Raw genomic sequence first — 22,168 nt, forward strand, 5'->3', positions numbered from 1 at the left:
CTGCAGGATAGAAGCCAGTCCAGCGGGAGCAGTTGTGCAGGATGGGAAAGACCCAAGGCTGCCAAGCTCCGAAGTGTGGGCAGCAGATACTGAAATGCATAGGAACAGGTAGCCTTTTCCTTGGTGGCCTGGAGCAGATGTCATCAACTGAGAATAACGCTTCTCTCTGCTGACACTTGTCCACTCTGGGCTCAGGATAAATCATAGGAAAGACAGATGCGGTCTGTTCAAAGGTCCACCACCCACGTGTCTGGGAGTTTTTAATTTTCAAGAACTCAGAAGGAAACTTTTTCTTTTTTTTCCTTCCTTCCTTTCTTTTTTATTTTTATTTTTCAAGACAGGGTTTCTCTGTGTAACAGTCTTAGCTGTCCTGGAGCTCACTTTGTAGACCAGGCTGGCCTCGATCTCAGAGATAAGCCTGCCTCTGCCTCTCAAGTGCTGGGTTTACAGGTGTGAGCCACAATGCCCAGCTCACAGAGCTTTAGATATTGAATATTTAGATATTTGTGTCCTGAAATGTGCGAAAACAAGTTATATGCAATGAATCTCATTTTTATGGTTGAGTTAATAATACAAGCACCTGTCAGCTTATGTACACTCTTAGAATGCCACTTTACCAAGTAACTCCTGAGCGGCAGTGATGGCACATACCATCCAGACAGGCTGCTTGCACCCGCCTCAATCTTGCCTCATCAAGTAACTACCACAGACTGCTCGCTAAATGACACACGTTCATTTTGATTACGATCTTTAAATATTCCACAACTTGATTTTTTTTTTTTTTTTTTTGGTTTTTCGAGACAGGGTTTCCCTGTAGTTTCTAGAGCCTGTCCTGGAGCTAGCTCTTGTAGACCAGGCTGGCCTCGAACTCAGAGATCTGCCTGCCTCTGCCTCCCGAGTGCTGGGATTAAAGGCGTGCGCCACCACCGCCCGGCAACTTGATATTTTTGAAATATGTAACACGCGGTTTCCATAACTCCAGATTTATAGGATTAACAAGTGGAGTGCATTAGTCCTTCAAGGGGCCCCAGTGACATCTGGAGACATTCGGAGCTGGTACAAGTGGGTTAGAGCTGCTGCTGTGGCTCAGTGGGTCGAAACCAGGAGTCTGCAAATTGTGCTAAGGTGCATGGGCCATCCTCCTCCAGCAGGGAATCAGCTGGCCCCATGCAGCAGCAACCACAGCTGAGAACTCTTGCCTGAAGCTAAGGCACGAGGCAACGCAAGGTGCTATCCAAGGGGAAGGTTGTTAGTGAGAGACACTTCTATCCCCACTGGTGGTGAATTGTAGTGTTTTTCCAAAGCAAGAAGACAGGGTGCCACAGCATTAACAGCACATCCAGAGAACTGGCTGTGGAGTCCGGAGCAAAGAATGCGATCCGACCAGTTCTGACAAGTCCGAGCTTAGGCTGTGAAGTATAAAATCAACTCCTGTAGAAATGTAGCTCAGAGATAGTCTTTAGTCTGTATGAGACTCAGCTTCAAACCTCAGCACTGAAAAAAAAAGTATTGCACACACACATATTCTCTGTCTCTGTCTCTCTCTCTCTGTGTCTCTCTCACACACACATACACATGTGCATGCACAACCAGAAATGTCCTAGAAGTGTTTTGAGAAATATTAAATGCAGAGATGTTTCTAAGGTCTTAGAACAGTAGCTGGTATTCAAGAAAATCACAGTCAATATTAATATTAGAAATGGATGTTTTTTTCTTTTTCTTTTTTCCCCCAAATAAGCATTTTATCTATTCTGCTGGACTGCTCAAGTCCTGGACATTTCCTGCTACAAAACCTGCCTGTCCTTAAACTATTTCTGTCCTCTCCCTCCCTCCCTTCCCTCTCCCTCCCTCCCTTCCCTCTCCCTCCCTCCTTCCCCCCCCCCATCTCTCTCCCCCTCTCTCTGGGATTCTGAGTGCTTTAGCTCCATCTCATAGCCCCACACTGCAGAAGGAGGCTGTTCTGGCTGTTCTTTCTCGCACGAAAGAGACAAGTCAGAATGCTTCTCTGTAAAAGTCTCCTTTTCCGTCGCTAACGACAGAGTCCTAGACGTGACTCGTTCTTCTCCATACCAAAGCTACACTTAGGGAGGCAGGCAACATCCCTTATTGTGCCCACGACTGTTCTTCCAAAATGTTGGCGGGACTCCCTGCAGAAGATGAGCATGCTATAGTCTAATGCTATTCTTTATGTGAGGAACTGCAGTTCAGATGACAAGATTCTCATCTGCAACCACAAGTCAGAAAAGGAAGTGGGTCAAGTTTTTTTTTACTTTTATTCTCTAAAGGAAAGAACTATTCTATACCCAGCTATACTGCTTTTTAAACATATTATGGAAAATAAAGGGTATTTTCAGATAAAAGAAAAACTAGATGAAAGTATTATTCATGTAGCGGCTGCCTTCCTAAAGACTGGTTATTGAAAGTCCTGAAACAGAAAGGAAGGGTTCTGAAGAAAATCTGTGGCCACAAAGATGACATTTGGTTTTAAAAGAAGAGAGAAGGACAAGAGCTGATGGGGAAATGCCTGTCATTGTATCATATTGCCTCAGGAGGCCAGTCTTTTACTTCAGGACCAAAATGAAACCACAGAAATAAAGGAAAAGGAATGTGGAGGAATGTGGAAATGAGAATTTTAATAAGTTTTGTGATAGTCAAATGACAATGTGGGCATAAATTGGAATTACAAATGTGTATCCAGTCAAAGCAAGGGGCAGAAGGTGGGGGAATGTGAAATGAACTCTAATGATACATGCTAACAGTGGCCAGCTCATCACAGCAGAGTGTAGACGTCAGGCAGAAATGCGTGCTGTGCACTGGAGTTCTCTCAAACGATGAACCTTTTTAAGGATCTTTTGGGGGCTACGGACCCCCAGACCCTGAATTTCCCATAAAGAACTTGTTATACTTGCAGCTGCTCTGAGCAAAACAACTTGTTTTTCTCTGTTTGCAGCTGCTCTGAGCACGAGACCCTCACGAGTTCCTGATGGCAGGGAAGTGGTTTCTGGTGGGTTTGGCTGGGGCGTGGCTATCAGTTAAGGATCCCTATGTAAGCTGCCTTGGAACTCAATAAAGAGGGCATTCTTGCTTCAAGGATGACCCATGTCTGTCTGTCTGTCTGTCTGTTTGTTTCTGTATCTGTCTCTGTCTCTGTGTGTGTGTTTCAGTCTCCAGCCCCTTGCTCCTGAAGGTTAGGTCTGTACTGGTACGCTGCAGGCGTAGTACCGTAGTACACATAGTACAGGCACTACAGGACCACGGTACATGTAAAGCAGGCGTGTTTTACAAGGATCCTTAGCAGACAAAAGTCCAAGTGCTTCGTTAACTTCGTGTACTAGAAGCAGAGCCCATGTGATAAGCAGGCACAGAATTATAGGTTTAAACTCTGATTGCAAAGCGTCAGAGATGCCACCTGCCTGACACTTTTGCCTCTTTCAAGTAGCATTGAGAACATCTTCCTATGTGCTTGATCTGGGGCGATGTGAGCAGAATTTGATACAGTGTGATTGTTTTTCTGGCTTTCCATTAAAAGACCACGCGGCATCCTAATTGGACATGCTTTCTGCTCTTCAGAACAGACGAAGGTAGCCCTGATACCAGGCTACATTCAGGGCAGAGCCTCTCACTATAGCAAGGACGTTTTGTACTATTGCTAATCCCCAAGATGGGAGGAGAAAGACGGCAGACCCAAATCATCATGGCCAAATTAATCAAAACAAGCAATTACTTAAAGCAAGCTTTTTTATTCGAGTATGTGGATTATCTCCCCCGGGGTTAAGGTGGTGTTCGAGGGGTCAGTATTGGATATGAGGAAGAAAAGGTTTTTACAGCTCAGGCATAGGTTTCTAAACGGGGGCTTTGGAAGGCAAAAGAGGCAGGGCTACAGGAGCAGAACAAACAAGTTAGTCCTCATGACCTCTTGAAACAAAGACGGCTGCAAGGTGGGCATAACAAGGTAGTTATAGTAGCAACAAAGTAGCCAAAGGTGATCATCTAAGCGTTTGAAACAAAAGAAGGATTGCAAGATAGTTAATAACTTCTTGAAGCAAAGACACGATTGCCATTCCTGGAACAGGCAGTACAGAACCATTTGTAGTTAAGGTTACAGGTGAAGCATAGCCCAGTTCTTGAGAAACAGGTTTAATTATAAACAGGAATGAACCTGGTTTGTCTTTACTAAGCCTAAAACGGAGGCAGGCTGGTTCCTCATTATAAAATGCTCTCCATGAGTAAACCAGACCCCAGTCCTGTGTGTCTGTTCTTAATCAGCAAAGAAATCCTTTCTAGAAAATTCCAGATAAATTCCTCTCTTTTGTCTTCTCCACGGCTGAGTTATGCATCTCTTTCTAAAATCAAGCCCAGGCAAGAACGCCTGAATCTTGATGACAGGCCTGGTGTGAATCAGGATTAACCCTGAGGCCCAGGAGGTAAAGGCAGACTCTCAACTACAATGAGGTTATCTGACAGTGAAGGAGAGGGCACTGACCTCTAGACTGTCAGCTAAGGAGACACAGAGGGAAATACTCCTGACGCACACAGCAGCCTTGCTGCCTCCTTTACCATCACCTTCTCCAAATGCACAGAGTTGGATGACGTCAGTACCGCTCCCCTTTGGTTCTTTGTTAGTATGTTGTAATCAGGTTGCTGGTTGTATTATTATACCCGAGGAGAGAGCTTTATATTGAAAGACTAAGAAGGAACGCTCTTTGCAAAACAAAACGCAAGGGAGAGAGCAATTGCTCCCAGCGTTCCTCAGTGGGCACAGTATGTGTCTCAAGCAAAGATCCACCCTCTGCTCTGTGGCTTCCATAGCAGCCACGTCTGGCTTGCAGGCTAGAGCACTCCCATGCAACCACAGGTCCAGGGCAGACAAACTCGACAGAGTGATCCGAACACGCGCACGCTGATGCTGGCGACGGGAGCCAGAGCTCCACACATGTCGGGCACAGACTCTGCCGCTGAGCCACACCCCCAGCCCTGAGCCAGAATTGTCTCTGTGTGTCACAGGTCATCTTTTATGAATCACTAAATAAATACTGTTCTTTTGTTTCTCAAATCACTTACAAAAATGGGAGCATTCTTCAGCAATTTTATTCATGTACAAATACAGGCATTTTACTGTCTGTTTCACTTAACCCCATTTGTCCCCAACTAGTCGATCTCCTTTCCTATGTGTGTGTGTGTGTGTGTGTGTGTGTGTGAGAGAGAGAGAGAGAGAGAGAGAGAGAGAGAGAGAGAGAGAGAGAGACAGAGAGACTTTTCTAGACTGCTCACATGAGCGTAGCTGTGACACACAACACAGCAGACACAGCGACACCACTGGAAAAAAATTCCCCCTCCCCCAACAGTCAGCTGCCAGTAGCTCCTCAGGGAGGGGCGGGGCCTCACAAGCCCCCTCTGCTGTCCACATTGGAATGCTGAAGAGCCCAGTCTTGTGCAGGTCTTGTGAGGCAGTCATCGTTTCTGTGAGTCACGTGTGCGATGTCAATGTCACGTCAGCACTTCTTCCTACCTTGTTTCTGTCACCTCTTCCGTAGGGCCGTAGAGAGAGGGTGATGTACCTGTCTCACTCGTCCATCCCTTGTTTTCGGTCCTTTCCACTGTAAAGAGAAATTCTCTGACCACAGCTGGGGCTTATGGGAGCAGCAGTCGCTGCCAAGGGTGGGGACATGGTCCCTCAGACTAACGCTAAAATGTCTCTATTAGTACATATCATTTCTACCTCATTGTGCTGGATAGCATTCTGTCAACTTGACACAAGCTGATCATGTGAGAGGAGGAGATCTCAATAAGAAAATATTCCCGTTAGCTCAGGCGGTAGGCAAGCCTGTAGGGCATGTTCTTAATTAGTGATTGATCAGGGAGAGCCCTGCCCCTTGTGGGTGGGGACATCCCTGGGCTGGCAGTCCTGCCTCCAGGTTCCTGTCCTGACTTCCTTCCACGGTGAACAATGATATGGAAGTGTGAGCCAAAGAGTTGCTTTGGTCACAGTGTTTCCTCATAGCAATAGCCACCCAAACGAAGACGATCGTAATGGTTTCTCCGTGTCATTTTATATACACATCATGAATTTGGATCATATTCTCCCTGTCCCTCATTGCTCTCCAACTCCTGCAAATCCCCTTCTTCTGAGCTAGTCCCCTTCCACTTTTACTGCTTGATTTGTGTGTGTGTCCCAGTGTGTTTTACTAGGGTGCTTGCCAGGACTATGTGGGAGCAGGGCCACCTTATCAGAGGCCACACCACTCAAGAAAATAGGCTCTCTTTTCCTATCCATCATCTTCAGGGAGGGGTGGCACCTCATGAATTCCTTAGTCCCCTTGGCGGGATGTTGATGGGCCCCATCTTATTCAGGTTTTGAGCGGGTGTCACAGCTGCTGTGGGCTCAGGAGGGCAATGGATGTGGGATTCCCATAACGCTCCCCATCTTCCCCTGGCTCGGAAATTCTTTCTGTCCTTTCTTCTACCACAGTCCCTGAGCTGAGAGATTACCTTTAGCTATACAGAAACAAACAGTGGATTTGGCCCATAGGCCACCATCCACTAACCCCTGACCTAAAGGATTTGTCTCATTTACTTTTATTTTCCGCCTCCTCTATGTGTATTTCAGTTAGCAAGATTTTTAAATTGGTCAGTTCTATCACTGGGAAAATAGGGATTTCACCTCAATGCAGAGTTTTGCAGCTTGACAGACGAGTCCATTTTTACAAATCTGTATTTTTAAAGTCACTTTTGCTGTTTGTTGTTATGAAGATTAAACCTCAGCCACACGCTGAGAACTCATTCTACCATGGAGCTACCCAGCTAGCTGAAGACTGCATTTTTTCACTTAGCTACTGATGGGAATAAGGTGCCTGACTGGAGAAGGTTTCTATCGTTAGGGCCCTTCTCATTTGACTGTGCGGGTTTTTGTTACTTTGTTTTGTTTTAGATTTACTATCTTTTTGGCTGCTTATTTGTATTTGGTTATAATTTGAGACTGAGTCTCTCTACATAGCCCCGACTGTCCTGAAACTCCCTACGTAGATCAGGTTGGCCTTGAACTCAAGAGACGCACCTGCCTCTGCCCCCTGTGTTCTGGGATCAAAGATGTGTACCACAGTGCCCAGCAGATTTATTTTGTTTTTATTTATTTATTGTGTGTCTGTGTATGGGTACATGTGTGTGAGTGCTGGTGCCCTTGGAGGACTGAAGAGGGAGCCAGACTTGCAGGAGGTTATGAGCCAGCTGATAGAGGAGCTGGGAACTGAGTTAGGGTCCTCTGCAAGAGCGGTGAGTGCTCTTAACTGCCGAGCCGGCTCTCATTTGATTCTGTGATCACTGGTTTCCATTTTCTTAATAGGGCTGTGTATATGACCAATGAGAAAATGCAAATTTGAAATAAATTTGTGTGGGGGGGGGGAAGAAAAACAAAAGGGGGTATGTGGCAAATTGTCTATTGGAAATGATCCCATCAGGTAAGAACCGGAAACCATGGAGACAGTGCGTATGTGATGCTCCTTCCCACTCAGAGTAAGACCTGCAATTATCACTGAGTCAAAGAGAAGACGGCTCAGGCTGTGCATAACGGCGACCTTCGATGCTCGACACTCTGTGCTCCCGGAGCAGAGAGTATTGCTGACCTAAAAAGAAATCTACCACTGTCACTGTAGGCTCTGACCTAAAGAAGATCACTGGCAAGTTAAAAGTGTAATTTATTAAAATGGCACTAATTAGCCTGGAGGAAAAATATGGCAATTCTGTCCTTGAGCCCCAGGATAAACAATGCCCTTGGAAAGAAATGCCTGTCAGCTCCTAAACGGCACCGAGTGACTTCAATCAGAGAGGGCAATTTAGACAGCAAGCGGCGTTTCTCCGTCTTTTGAATTATGGAACCAAGTAAATGGCCAAAGGTACCCTGGAAGAGAAACAGGCGGACTGCTGTCTGCGTTACTGAGAAGCAGCTAAGGGCAGAAAGCGAGTGATTACACAGAGCTGCTCTTTCTTTTGTCTCTTTGTGGCACCTTCCCCTCCTGTGCTTGCAGCAGGGGGAGCCTGGCTGATTTCCAGGGCAGTAAGAAGGCTGAGGTGGGGCAGCCCCAAGGTGGGTTCCACTATGGTACAGCATTTCTGAGAGCTCCTAACAGATCTTCCCGGTACTTTCACCAGGTACTTTGGAAGTAGCTTCTTCTAGTCTGTACTTTCATTTTCTTTCTTTTAACTCTCTCTTATGAAGAAAAAAAGTTCTAATTTTTATCAAGTCCAATGTGTGAATATGTTTAATGAACCATATTAGATGCTATATCTTAAGAACTTTTACCTAACCCAAGGTTACAAAGATTTTCTCCTAGAAATGTTGTATTTTTAGAGTTTAATGTTTGTTGTTGTTTTTCAGTTTTTGAGGCAGTTATGTAGCCCAGGCTGACCTCCAACTTGTGATCCTCTAGCCTTGACATCTAGAGTGCTGGAATTGCAGACATATGTTCCCACTCCTGTCCTTAGTTGTAGGTTTCATGTACAGGTCAATACACAAGTCAGTTCTTTTGCATATGACATATTTCAAGTAATTTTTTTTACATGTAATGAGAGGCACAGATTTCAGTTCATTTTTTAAATTTGCATGTAGGTTTAGCATCATTTGTAAAAGACTCTTCTTTCTCCACAGAACACTGTATACTTGCTTCAGCAGTACATATTAACGCGAGCGCGTACACATGCGCGTGCACACACCCACGCCACACACGCTCTTTGCTGGCTGGCTCCCTGCATGGTGTGTTTGTGACTGTGGGTGTATCGCTTCCCTAATGGCCACCTGCATCACGGTAATGTCCCTGTCCTATGTCCTCCATCATCCTCATCTGTCACATCTATACATTTCCTCCTTCCCGCTTTGTCAATTTCCCCTCTTCCAGATTTCACCTTCTGCAGAACCACATATTTATGGTCACTGCAGGGAACCGTTGCTTTTGATGGTTCTTCAATTTTCCCTCTCGTCTCCGCTAGAGAAGGAAATCGCGAGGCATTTGATTCCCGCCTGCATTTATACCACCCTCGCTGTGTAATCCACACTCTGCCCTTTCACCCAGTGTTTCTCATGGTTTGCAGCAAAACCATTTCCCCTTTCATTTGTTTTGGTTCATTGAGGGCAGCATGAGGTGGAGAAAAGTGGGCCACACCTCATCTGAACTCTGCTTCACAATAGGCTCAAATGCAGTTGCTGGGGCTGGGTCTCTGCCTCCAAAACACAAAACTGTGCTAGCAGCTTTCCATGTTTGTCGTCAACATTAAGCAAGATATCATTGTTATATATGTGTTTTGTCTGCTCTCATCCCTGGCATATGGATGCCCAATGCCACTGATGTCCTATTTTGTATCGTCCAACCATTCTAAATAGAATGCAGCTATTAGAATTGCTAGCCTCAAGGACAAGAAAGAATAATATGGAGGGTGTTTTCTGCACGTGTCATAATTCACAGTGAAGCTCTTATTGGATTCAATTAATAACATGCTAGTGAGACTTTAAATTACTGCTGAGTACTACCTTTAAAGATAATATTTATTTTCTTAAAAAAATGCTTGCCTCCCAACCTAATTGTTCAGAGCTATATATATAGATATAGATATATAGATATAGATATAGATACAGATATAGATATAGATATCCCACCATTCCCCAGGAACTGTGAGTCAAAAACTAACAATATTTTAAGACTGCTGACAGTGTAGAAATATTATAACTTAGGATAAAATAGAAGATGTTGGGTCTCAAAAGGGAATCAGAGATTATCCAAATCTACTCTAAATTTGTTTGTTTTTAACTCATTAAGTACTAAAATAGCCAAGAACTACATTCTGAATCTCAAGATTCCTAGCCCAGCAAACATTACCAAAATTGACACCATTGAAATTCTAGCCTCTCACTTAGCTGATGTTTTGTAGCCGTAGCACAACTTTAAGAATTTTGTTCTGTTTTGTTTTTGTGGTGCTGGGGGTTGAACCCAGCACTTTCCACAGGCTACACAAGTGTTCCATCCCTGGGCTATGTGTGTGTGTGTGTGTGTGTGTGTATGTGTGTGTATATATATATATATATATATATATATATATATATATATATATATATCCCAACTTGCTGTGGGACAATGGTCTTGTTTTAATAAAACGATGATTGGCCAGTAGCTAGGCAGGAAGTATGGGCAGGGTGATCAGGCAGGAAGTAGAGGCCGGGCAACGAGAATGGGAGAATTCTGGGAAGAGGAAAGACACAGTCTGCAGTTGTCACAGAGGAAGCCAGATGCAAAGGAAGCAAGATGAGAATGCCTCACTGATTAAAGGTGCCAAGCCACGTGGCTAACACAGGCAAGAATAATGGGCTAATTTAGATGTAAGAATTGATTAATAAGAAGCCTGAGCTAATAGGCTAACCGGTTTATAATTAATGTAGACCCCTGTGTTTCTTTGGGATTGAACCCCCAGCTGTGGGACCCAGGGGGACAGAAACCTCCGTCAACACCAGCTCCACTTTACTTTTACCATGCACAGCAAACTTCTAGGTCTAAAATCCCAGATACTCAGAAGAGGAAGGTAGGAAGACCAAGTTCCAAGTCTGACAAAGGTTCAGAGTACATTCAAGACCAGCCTGGGAAACTTAGTGAGTGTCTCAAGATAGAATGGGAAAAGGGGGCTGGGGAGACGCTTCAGTGGTAGAGTTCTTGTCTAGCATGCACAAGGACCTAAATTTATACCCAGTACAGCGAAAGGGAAAAACTGAAAAAGCTTCTAAGCACTCCGTCAAAGCTAATTGAAGCTACTAGGTCATGGATATTTAATTAATGCTTCTAGGAGCTTACTTAAAACCCCATCAGCTGGGTTGTTTGGATCTTTGCTGCTCCAAGCTAGCATTAACCAAGTCTTATTTAACAAATGTTTAGCTGCACTTGCCAATGAAGGAGCCACTAGCCACGTGTTACTTGCTTTGTGTGATAGATAAGCTAAGCAAAAGGGTGTCCCATTTTAAAGAGTCCCAAAGAAAAAATAAAGTGTTTGTTACTAGAGTCACAGTTAATGAATGAAAACATTTTGGAAATACTGGATTAAATGTATCATTGTAGTCATTCTTAATTATTATTTTTTGTTTGTTTTTTAAATGTTGGTCATAGAGCTAGAAAGATGGTTTGGTGGTTAAAGCACTGGCTGTTTGATACCCAGAACACTGGGGTTCGAGTCCCAGCATTCCCATGGTGGCACACAACCATCTTTAAGTCCAATCCCAGGGATCCAAGTGCTTTTTCTGGACTTCATGGGCACTGGACATGAATGTGGCATACACACCTACACACACATAAAAATACATAAATAACTTTAAAATGTGGTTCATTATTTTTTTATTGTCTGCTAGTGGTTCCCACTATGTTTCTATGGAACAGTGCTAGTCTACAGCTCAGAAACGTGCGAAAGACTGTGCTCCGTAGAGCTGGTGGATAATTATACCTGCGGCTCATTAGGATTTAGCAAACATGCTGTAATGTCGTTAGTGAGACAGAGGTGTTCGGTGCACATGCGGTTGCCCAAGCAATCAGACAGGGTGCTACAGAAGTTCATGCACGAGACACAAAAGGAATTTGAGCCCCCACATTTCTGCAGACGAAATGCTAGCGGCTCAAGCTGAGGACACGTGCACATGTCACATGCAGCTTGTTACTCTTCCCTGAAACCTGCCCTCCCACCCCCCGGGGTTCTGCCACTAATTGCTCACAGTGGGTTCCCTTTTAAAGTGAGATTACACTCCCTCCGTGATCTTTTGCACACGCTGACTTCCTGGGAGTTTCTAGTTTTTCACTCAACCTAATATCCGTTTTTACTCCTGTCTTAGCTTTGAAGGGTGCATTATGGATGACGGTATGAGGTGATCGATAGAATCGTCAGGGTTTTCTTTTCTAGTTATGGTAAAATATGAGTGTCTAAAACAAGCAAAGACAGAAATCTTTCCCATTATGAAAGCCAGCTAACCCTTTCAAAAAGTGAAAATAGAACGACCATATAGAAAATAGAACGCCCAGATGTACCACTCCCGGGAGTGACTACACCTGAAGGATTCTAAGTCCGCACGCCACAGGGATGTTTGCACATCCGTGTTTACTGCGGCTCATTCCACGAGAGCTAAGTTACAGAATCATCCTGAGTGCACCTTGACAGAAATGGACAGCGATGTAGGGAATAACACACAGTGGGGCCTTCTTCAGCTGTGCACAAGGATGAAATGATGTCATTTGCAGGGAGATGGATGTCGGGTCTCATGCTAATTGAAATAGGCAAGACTCAAAAGATAGATGTCATATTTCCTTTCAGATGCAGAATCTAGATTCAAATACACACACACACACACACACACACACACACACACACACACGGAGAGGGGGATCTTTTGATTTGAGGGAGAGCACGTCGGGGGCGTGACAGAAATGGAGGGGGCGAATATGAAGAAAGAACAACGATGTATGTAGGTGAAACATTGTGATGAAGACCATTATTTTAGATGATAATTAAAAAAAGAAAAGTTTTAATGCTAGAGCCATCATACTGACACTCTAACAACAGATAAATGAAAACCATGTCAAACAAAGGGAGGTAAAGCTCATGGCAGTATAGAAACTGGAGGTCAGAAGGACAAGCCCTGGCAGCATCCACCAACCCTGAAAAAGGAAGTGGGGATTTACAGTTCCAGACACGAACATTAGCACTGGTCAGCTCAGCTGGTTTACTGAGGCTAGCCCGGTGTTTAATGTTTCCCCAAACGCCAGTGTTGACCTGGTCCCATCCTCCCAGGAAGGTACTGATGCAGGCAGGGTTTTCCCCTAATATTTAGTTGAAATGTATTTAAGAACATAGTGACTCTCTAATAGTAATGCAATATATTATATATATATTATATATAATAGTAAATGTTATCAGTACATGTACTTTGGAAAGTCTGTTGAGGGCTGGAGGGATGGCTCAGTGGTTAAGAGCACTGACTACTCTTCCAGAGGTCCTGAGTTTAATTTCCAGCAACTATATTGTGGCTCACAACCATCTCTAGTGGGAGCTTACGGCCTCTTCTGGCATAAAGACATACATGAAGATAGAGCACTCATATATAAATGGAATAAATAAATAGTTAAAAAATCATTAAAACAAGAAAGTCTATTGAAGTTTTTGGACTTGCGTGAGGTCATCCAGCACATGAACACACTCTATACTCACTTGGGTACCAAAGGTCAGGAAACTGTTCCTGTGACTCAGTAGTGTTATCTATAAAATGGAGATTAAAAAGCGCCTATCTTACAGAATCTTGTAGGATCTAAATGAAATAACTCATGGCAAGAGTTAACAACAGTGCCATTAGAAGCAGCTGGTATTGTTACCCAGTGAGGAAGGAGAAGGTGAACCGGGGCATACCTTGAGGGCTCCCTGGTCTATGCTCATTTTCACGTATAATTTTAATGCCCATTTACAAAACATTGGCCATTTATTAGTTCAGACATTTAGTATATGAAATAATAGTTCATTATGTCCTTTAATCTAAGATTATACCTTATTTCCCAAATTCCACTCTTTCCAAACTTTTCCACACATTGTAATCGAAAAAGTATTGCTATGGTTATACAGCCAGGGCTCAAGATGTATCTGTTAAAGCATGAATGAAGTGAATTAGAGAACCCTTGTGTTAGACATCAGGTCGTCTAGCATGTTCTTTCTGTTCTGGGCCTATAGCAATGGTTTACTGGTAAATGTTTGAAACAAGTGAGCAAGGGAAAAAGCTGTGTCTTTAACATTCAACCCTTAGGGAAGTAAAGAGGCTGGTGAAGGGAGCGGATTGAGGAGGGGGACAAGAGAGAGGGATGGGGTGGATATGATCAAAGTACATTATAAACATTTATAAAAACATCCTAATGAAACTTGTTAATTTTTGCAATTTATATATGAGGATAAAAGCAGGAAATAAAATATAGTATATTGCATCTGATGGAGCCTTTGCAGCAGTTAAGAAGAAAAACTGCCTGGACCAGCATGGGAAAGAACCCCAGCCATGCTATTAGGTTTGTTGTTGTTGTTTTAAATAGGATTTTACTGTGGAGCCCCAGCGGCCTGGAACTCACTATGTAGACCAGGTTTGCCTTGAACTCAGAGATGTGCTTGTCTTTGCCTCTTGAGTGCTGGGATTAAAGGAGTGTGCCACCGTGCCTGATCAAGATGCCACTTTCAGTAAAACAAAAACTAAACTGAAACATTTAGATCAAGATCCCTAAAATTAGATATTTGAGGAAAAAAATTCTTACTCTAGTCAATTTCAGATTATTAATATGATGTCCCTGAGTGTGAAGTCAAAAGGAGACGCGGTTGATAATTGGCTCCCTAAAGCGGGAATAAACTGCCTCTCACACACTGCTCAGGCCAATACTCCGCCTTTAGCCTGATTATAACGCGAGAAGTCTGGGCTCCCTGGCTCACCTTTGCACATGCGCAATAGCCAAGAAAACAAAGGGCATGTCCTCCTCTGATGAACAAAGGAAATGAGGTACTATACAGCCACAAAGAAGATGGAGTCTTGGCATGCACAACCCACCGCAGACGAAACTGAAGTTGATTTTCTGCATTAAATAAGCCAGACACAGAACAAGATGCCATGATGTTGCTCCTGCGTAGAATCCAAAACTTTTGATCTCATGGAAATTGACAGAAGAATGGTGGTTACCACAGGCTGGAGAGAGTAGGTAGGGCGGAGCAATGGGGAGCAGTTAACCCACAGGCACAAGTTACAGAGAGCAGCAAGAGGCTCACTATACATTATTAGAGCGCTGCACATTTCAGAAAGCTAAAAGAAAGATTTCATAATATTTTACTACAGAGAAACAATAAATAGAGAGATCAGTGTGCTTAACCTGATTTAAACACTATACAATGAATACATGTGTTCAAAGGCCATAAGCTTCACTTTATCATGTAGAGGTCTATGCTTCTATGTCTCTGTTAAAAATAAATTTAATTGACAGCAAGAGCTCTTCAGAAAGGAACAGTGGCAGACACCCTCTTCACGAGGCCAGGAACAGGATCTTGCCATAGGTAAGGCTGGTAATGAGACATCTACAAACCGAGAGGAAAGGTTAGAAAACGGGAGATGTAGGCTTTGGCTCTTGAGCGTGATGCCAACATAGGACTCAGGAAGATGAGGACAGTGTGGAGTAGGGAAGTGGTGAAGCTCTGCAGAAGACTGGATTCTCTTTGCCACAGGAATCCACGAGGAAGCCAATAAAGAAGACATTCATAGCAAATTCAATGACTATGGGGAAACACCATCCACGGGCATGCAGGATGTTTGAAGGGTGTACGCTAAGGATAAAACACAAAGAGGCCCGGGCTGCCATGGAGGGACTGAAAGATCAAGATCTGATAGGACAGTCCATCAGTGTGGACAGTCGTTTTGTTCAATGTTCACCCAAGGGCAAGAGGCGACATGGCAGAAGACTTAACAAAAGTCCAGACCAGAGTTGTTGCCGGCTGTTTGTTTCAAGTGATTTTTTTCACACTTCCATTTGGTCCTTCAGCAGAAGATGGGGTAGACCTTGCATTTGTATTTATATGAATCTCTTACTCTATCTGATTGCTATTTCTTTTGAGTTACTCATAAATATTCTGTTTTTTTTTTATTTTCTCCATTTAAAGTTATCTTTCTGTCCTAAACACTATACAGAACTATTTACAGTGAGGCATTAACAGATTGCTGGAAAGATGTTCTCCAGGGATGGACTTCTGAACGTCAGTCAGGCCCAGAGATGCAAATAGGAGAGCCAGGGCAGCAGTGGGATTTTATTATGGCTTTAGAGAGCAGCTATTGTGATCCTACTTCCTTTGTGGTGGACAAACGGATACAATCATAGTATCAAAAATAGACAATGTAGAATAAAGGAAGGAAAGGATGCCAAACCACTGCCCTCTGGAGCGGGAAGGTAAATACTGCTTCCAGAGTCTCCATGCTTTATTAGCTGTCAGAAGCTCTGGGAAAGGGGAGTTGGGAGCTACTAGGTATGATCTTTTGCTTCTGGAGTAAAGACCATGGGCACCATTCCTGGATTAAAATAGACAGGTGCCTGTTGTTTTGGTGACCTTATGAATTTTCTCGGTTCGTTGTTTGTTTGGAAATTACATTAATGTAGCCCTAAATTCAATTATACCGTACAGCTCTTGGCTGAGAAGTATAGATTTCCCAGCATGCTGTGAGAGTTTTTTGAGGAAGCTTGAAGATGCCAGAAGGTACAGCCTCTATTCTGGTAGGGGTCTTGCTCCCAGCACATATTCATGCAAGTGTGAAAATGTTTTCAATAGCAGAAGCATTTTCTGTTTGGGGAACATTTGATTTTTCTTCAGTGCTTTGGACTAACAAAGATCTGACTTCCTATAACAGCCATGATTTGATCTGAATTCTGGTAAGAACTTTTCCTTCCTTCTCCCCCATTCTGCTTCTCTTCCCCCTCCTTTCTCTGATTATCTTTCTCTCTGTGTCTCTCTGTTCTTTCCTCCCTCTTCTCTCTCTCTCTGTCTCTCTCTTTAGATAGTGGGAAGGCTCACAGAGGCTCGTCCACAGATCCGACTTCTCCACTCCTTTCACATGTTCTTCAGCAACATATATGATCCTCAGGCTTGGGACCATGCTGTCACGCACTTATTTAATGATGGGGTCCGGCTATACAGTCCAGGCTGTCCTCGAACTGCTATTCTTCTGCCTCAGCCTCCTATGCACTAGGGCTACAGATGCGCTCCACCATACCTGAGTGGCTTCCTGATGCTCTTCAGTGTATTAACGTCTCCCTTAAAGTATAATCATGCAAGGCCAGGGAGATAGCCCAGGGTACAATGTCATCAATCCCCAGAATCCACAGAGTAGAAGGAAAAGAAGTGACCACCTCAAGTTGTCCTCTGACCTACACACACACACACACACACACACACGCACGCACGCACGCACGCACGCACACACACACCACATGAAATAAATTGGGGCCCAGTTCGGACACTCTCTTGACAAGCCCAGACTGCTATGATTTTCGGCTTTGTCACAAGCACACCACCCTCTATACACATCTTGAGTTTACAGTCACCCACGATCTCCACGCCAACTGACTGCATCGTCCTTACCCGCCTTGGATTGATAATTAGCTCTGTGTGCAAAGTCCATCTTTATTCCTATTGCATCATTACCTTGTTTGTTTGGATCCTGACCCCCAAACAATAACACTCTTTCACAGTTTGTCACCTAGCTTCCCACTTTCCCTTTCTCCCGGGTTTGTGCCTTCTGCAGTCCTAACAGCGTGTCTTGTCTGTCCGCACGAAATCACTGCGAACGCACCTGGAGAAGACAAAGCCAACTCCTTCCCTTCTCTTCTAATCAATTATTGAACATCAACGCTTGAGAGCGGAACAGAGCGCCCAGGTGGAGTACCAGATAAACATTGACTTATGCTTGCCATTTCTCCGATGTCGCTCCCTGCTGATGTCAGCTGGAAAAGGGAGGACGAGGTAACAACTGTGATAACTCTAGGAAATGCTTAGAAAGCTAAATCGGAACCAAGAATTTGAAATGGAGATGCTTTGGTGCATCCAGAACTAGGAATTTACAAACAGTTCAGTTTAGAGCCGTTAGCATTATTTTGGGCTACTTGAATTTTGAGGGTTACACTGTACTAAAAACCAGTGTTAGAAAATGTGTTCCGAACTTTTCGCTGAGGTATTTTATGATTATAAGCATCTTCCCCAAGTGGTTCCTTAAACATTCAAAAGCTTAAATGATACAAAAACACTTTTGGCAAACATCATGTTTTGCACAGAGCATTCCGCAATCAGCAGCGTTTTAGCTGCGGAGACGCCTACTTGTAAGTCCACTTGTGACCTCTAGGTTTATGTGGTTGTGTCAGCTCCAGGGCTGAAGGAAGTACCACACATAGACACATAGAAGAGTTCAGTTCAGGGAGTACATCTGAGGTCACATCTGATCGGACACCTGCAGGGAACCGAGTGAGAGAAGAATGGGAAATGTGTTTGAGGGCTGAGAAGATTGCTTAGCCAATAAGCACTCGTTGTACAAGTGTGAGACTAGTTGGGATCCCCTGAAGCCTCCATAAAGGCAAACATGGTTGCATGCATCTGTAATCCCAATGTTTGCATGGTGAGATGGAAAGCAGAAAATCCCTGGAAGATTTTGGGTCACCTAGCCTGGATACAGAGTCAAACAAGGGAGCCTGTCTCAAACAAGGTTCTCCTCTGACTTCCACATGTGCACAGCAGCAAGTATATACCAGCACTCACCCACATGGACACACATACACACACACAGAGAGAGAGATGGGGGGGGAGATTTAAAAAAAGAAAAAAGTGTTCTTAACTGGGTTCTACTTGTAGAATGAAATTAAATTTGTGTCTTTCTCCCTGCACAAAGTGGATTAAAGACTTTAAAGTAAACTTGAAAAAGACTCTAATAGCACAATAATTGGCAAATAGGATTACATGAAATTAAGATGCTTCCACACAACAAAGGAAAATACTCACCAGAGTGAAGATACATCAAAGGGAAGCAGGAAAGAAACTTTGCTAACTACACCTTAGACTAGATATTAATTTCTAGAATACATACAGAACTGCAAAGGCTAAAGTCAAAGAAAGAAAGAAAGAAAGAAAGAAAGAAAGAAAGAAAGAAAGAAAGAAAGAAAGAAAGGAAGAAAGGAAGGAAGGAAATCAAATCAACAAATGGGCTAACAGAATAAACAGTTGTCAAAAGAAAAAGTAGAAATGATCAATAATACTTGAAAAGGTGTTTGATGCCCTTGGCCTCCAGGGCAACACAATGAAAATGAGTTCTAGATCCCATCTTACCCAGTCAGAACGGGTGGCACAAGGAAGCGAATGGCCGCAGGTGCTGGTGAGGCTGCTGAGGAGAATGAAACCTGGCCAGTCACTATCAAGCACTTTCCGATGCTCTTCAGCCATATCCCACGCACTTCCCCTATTCTTACAGCTCCTCTTCTTTCTCTCCTCCCTTTCCTCGCTTCTTTTTAACTTATCATTGCCTTTCATAGATTCAGCTATCTCTAAAACCTTCAGACCCTAACATTATCCCAACCTTCCCCTCCTGGATACTTTATCCATATTTTTAAAAAGTTCAATGTTGACCTAATACTCAATCTTTATTCTCATCCACCATACTTCCCTCCTATGCGCAGTCTTAATACTAAAATCTTAATCTATTCTCTACTATCCTTGGTTGTTTATCCTCCAATGGTTATTGAAGTCCAAAGGGTCACTGGCTAGTCTGGATTTGCGTAGTGGTACTATCAAGCAGCTGTGGTTGCTTTCCCAGTTAATATACAACTCAGGGAGCAATATAGAGACTGTACCAAGTACCCTAAACTTCTGGACTATTCCAGAGCTGGGGATGACATTTCTGGTCTCATGCATGCTAGATAAGGGCTCTGTCACTGAGCTGTGTCCCCAGACTCTGAAATAACTTTTAATAAAGATAGTATCCAGAAAGCACCAAGACAGAAGCACCAAGTCACTTACAAAGGTGGAGCCATCAGAATAAGAGCATATTTATCAACTAAAATTTTACAGTCTAGGAGAGCATTGAAAACAATGCCAGTCCAGGATATCTATACCCAGAAAAGGAATCTTCATAATTGAAGGAAAGATAAAAAATTTTCATGATAAAATAGATTAAAGGGCTTTATGACAACTTAACCAATTCTTCAGAAAATAGATGAAAAAACCTTTATGCTAAAGAGAAAAAAAATCCATCTACAAGACCCCAGGAAGCAATAAATCATATTAGAACAATAATTAAACAAGAAAAAGGGGAGGAGACATATACTGCAAAATTAACAGAGAGGCAGAAGTCAATATACACCTTTCAGGAATAACTACTAATGGCTTTGATTCTCCAGTCAAAAGGCACAGACTATGAGACTAGATTCAAAAGCAGGTACCGTCTGTATGCCATTCCTGGGAAGCCCAGCTCACCACAGGAGATAAACATGACCTTAAGGTGGAAGTGAGAAGGGCATCCCAAGCAAACGGATCTAGAAAACAAGCAGATGTCACTGTTCTAATATATAAAACAAGCTCTCAAACCAAAACTAGTGAGAAAAGAGAAAGATCATTTCCTACCGATTAAGCAAATAAACCACAAAGTGGATGTTAGAACCCTAAATATGCCAGGCGGTGGTGGCGCATGCCTTTAATCCCAGCACTCAGGAGGCAGAGGCAGGTGGATCTCTGTGAGTTCGAGACCAGCCTGGTCTACAAGAGCTAGCTCCAGGACAGGCTCTAAAGCTACAGAGAAACCCTGTCTCGAAAAACCAAAATAAAAAATTTAAAAAAATAAAAATAGAACCCTAAATATATATGCCTTGAACACGGGAGCATCTGATTTAATAAAACAAAAACATCTAGATGTAAAATCACAAGTTAACCCTAGCACAATAGTAGTAGATGACTTAGATACTCCACTCCTCACAATTGACAGGCTACCCTAGCAAAACAACAATTAAAAAACTCAAAGATTTTCATTCATTGACATTATATAAAATTAACCTGACAGAGCAATCGATCCAAACCCTGCAAATATATGTTCTTCTCAGCAACCCACGGACCTTTCTCTTAAGACTGTGTTTTAGGACACATGGTAAACTAATCACAATGAAGTAAGACTAAAAATCAACAAGAAAACCCTTAGAGAGGACATGGATTCAAGGAAACTAAATAACACACGATTGAACAATGAGTGGGTCTATGGAGGCATCAAGGAAGAAATAAAAAACATCCTTAGAATCAAATGCAAATGAAAGCATAATAAAACAAAAATGTGAGATACAATGAAAGTCCTAGAAGCGGAGTTTATAGCTCTAAGTTCCTGCTTAAACCAGAGAGACCCCAAATAAACACCTTAATAATACACCTTATAGATCTGGGAAAGGAATAGGCCAAATTCCAAATCAACACAGGAAAGAAATCATGAATATCAGGGAAGAAATCAATGAAATGGATAAAAAAAACTACAACCAACAAAATTAATAAAACAATGTTGGTTCTTTGCAAAGAAAAGTGTGATAGAAAACCCTCAGCCAGGCTAACCAACAGAAAGAGAAAGAAGACCCAAATTAATAAAATTAGAGGCAAAAGGCAACCATTACAATAAATACCAATGAAAATCAGAAAATTAGGGCTTACCTAAAAAATTTAGGTAATTTAGTACATTAGAAAATCTAAAAGAGATTTATTTCTAGACACATATGACCCACTAAAATGAAATCAACATGCGATAAACTATTGTCTTTTTTTTTCTAAACGGACACGATATCAAATTGCTTTCTAAGCATTTTTTTTTCAGCCAGAGATTTGTACTGCTCTCAACAGTGGTCAAGAAAGATTCTTTTTTCGTAGAAGACAATGGTTAAGCAACTCGACTGGTCAAAGTGCTCAGAATAAATGACAGTGAGGGCTCAGCCCTAAATGGGACATTCTAGTGCTGTGAGAAAATAACTAGGCGAAAAGTTCTTTAGGGAGAAAAAGGTTGGTTTAGTTCCGAATTCCAGGTGGCAATCAATCATTGGAGGTTACTCTTAGAGGCAGGCATATCTAAGACAGCTGGACATACCATATTCATAGTCAAGAGCAGAAAGACACAAATGAAAACATGTTTTTTTTTTTTTCGAGGCAGGGTTCCCTAGTAGCTGTGGAGACAATCCTTGAACTTGCTCTGTAGACCAGGCTGGCCTTGAACTCACAGAGATCCACCTGCCTCTGCCCCCCAGTGTTGGGATTAAAGGAGTGGGCCACCACTGTTCTGGTGAGAAGGATCAGTTGGTAAAGGGCTTGCTGTTCAAGCATGAAGACATGAGTTTAAATCTCCAGGAGCCACATAGAAAGCCAAGCATGGCAGTGTGTTTCTCCATTCCTGGGGAGGCAGAGATAGAAGGACCCCTGGGGCTGACGGGCTGGCTAGCCTAGGCAAATCGGGGAGCTCCATGCTCAGTGACAGGCCTTATCTCAGACAGCAAGGTGCAAAAAGAGAGAGACGCCCAATGTTGGCTTCTGACCTCCATACACAGACCCATAAACACTCACTCACACACACACACACACACACACACACACGTGTATGTAT

The 22,168-nt window shown here is 43.1% G+C and overlaps 1 protein-coding gene across 1 annotated transcript in view; it reads right to left on the bottom strand.

The window, feature by feature from the left end:
- C11H4orf45 (chromosome 11 C4orf45 homolog) overlaps nucleotides 1–22,168 on the bottom strand; it is a 92,915-nt gene that overhangs the window by 49,539 nt on the left and 21,208 nt on the right. The window lies entirely within an intron of this gene.

The sequence above is a fragment of the Arvicola amphibius genome, chromosome 11 (genome assembly GCF_903992535.2).
Source record: "Arvicola amphibius chromosome 11, mArvAmp1.2, whole genome shotgun sequence".
In the NCBI taxonomy this organism is placed as follows: domain Eukaryota; kingdom Metazoa; phylum Chordata; class Mammalia; order Rodentia; family Cricetidae; genus Arvicola; species Arvicola amphibius.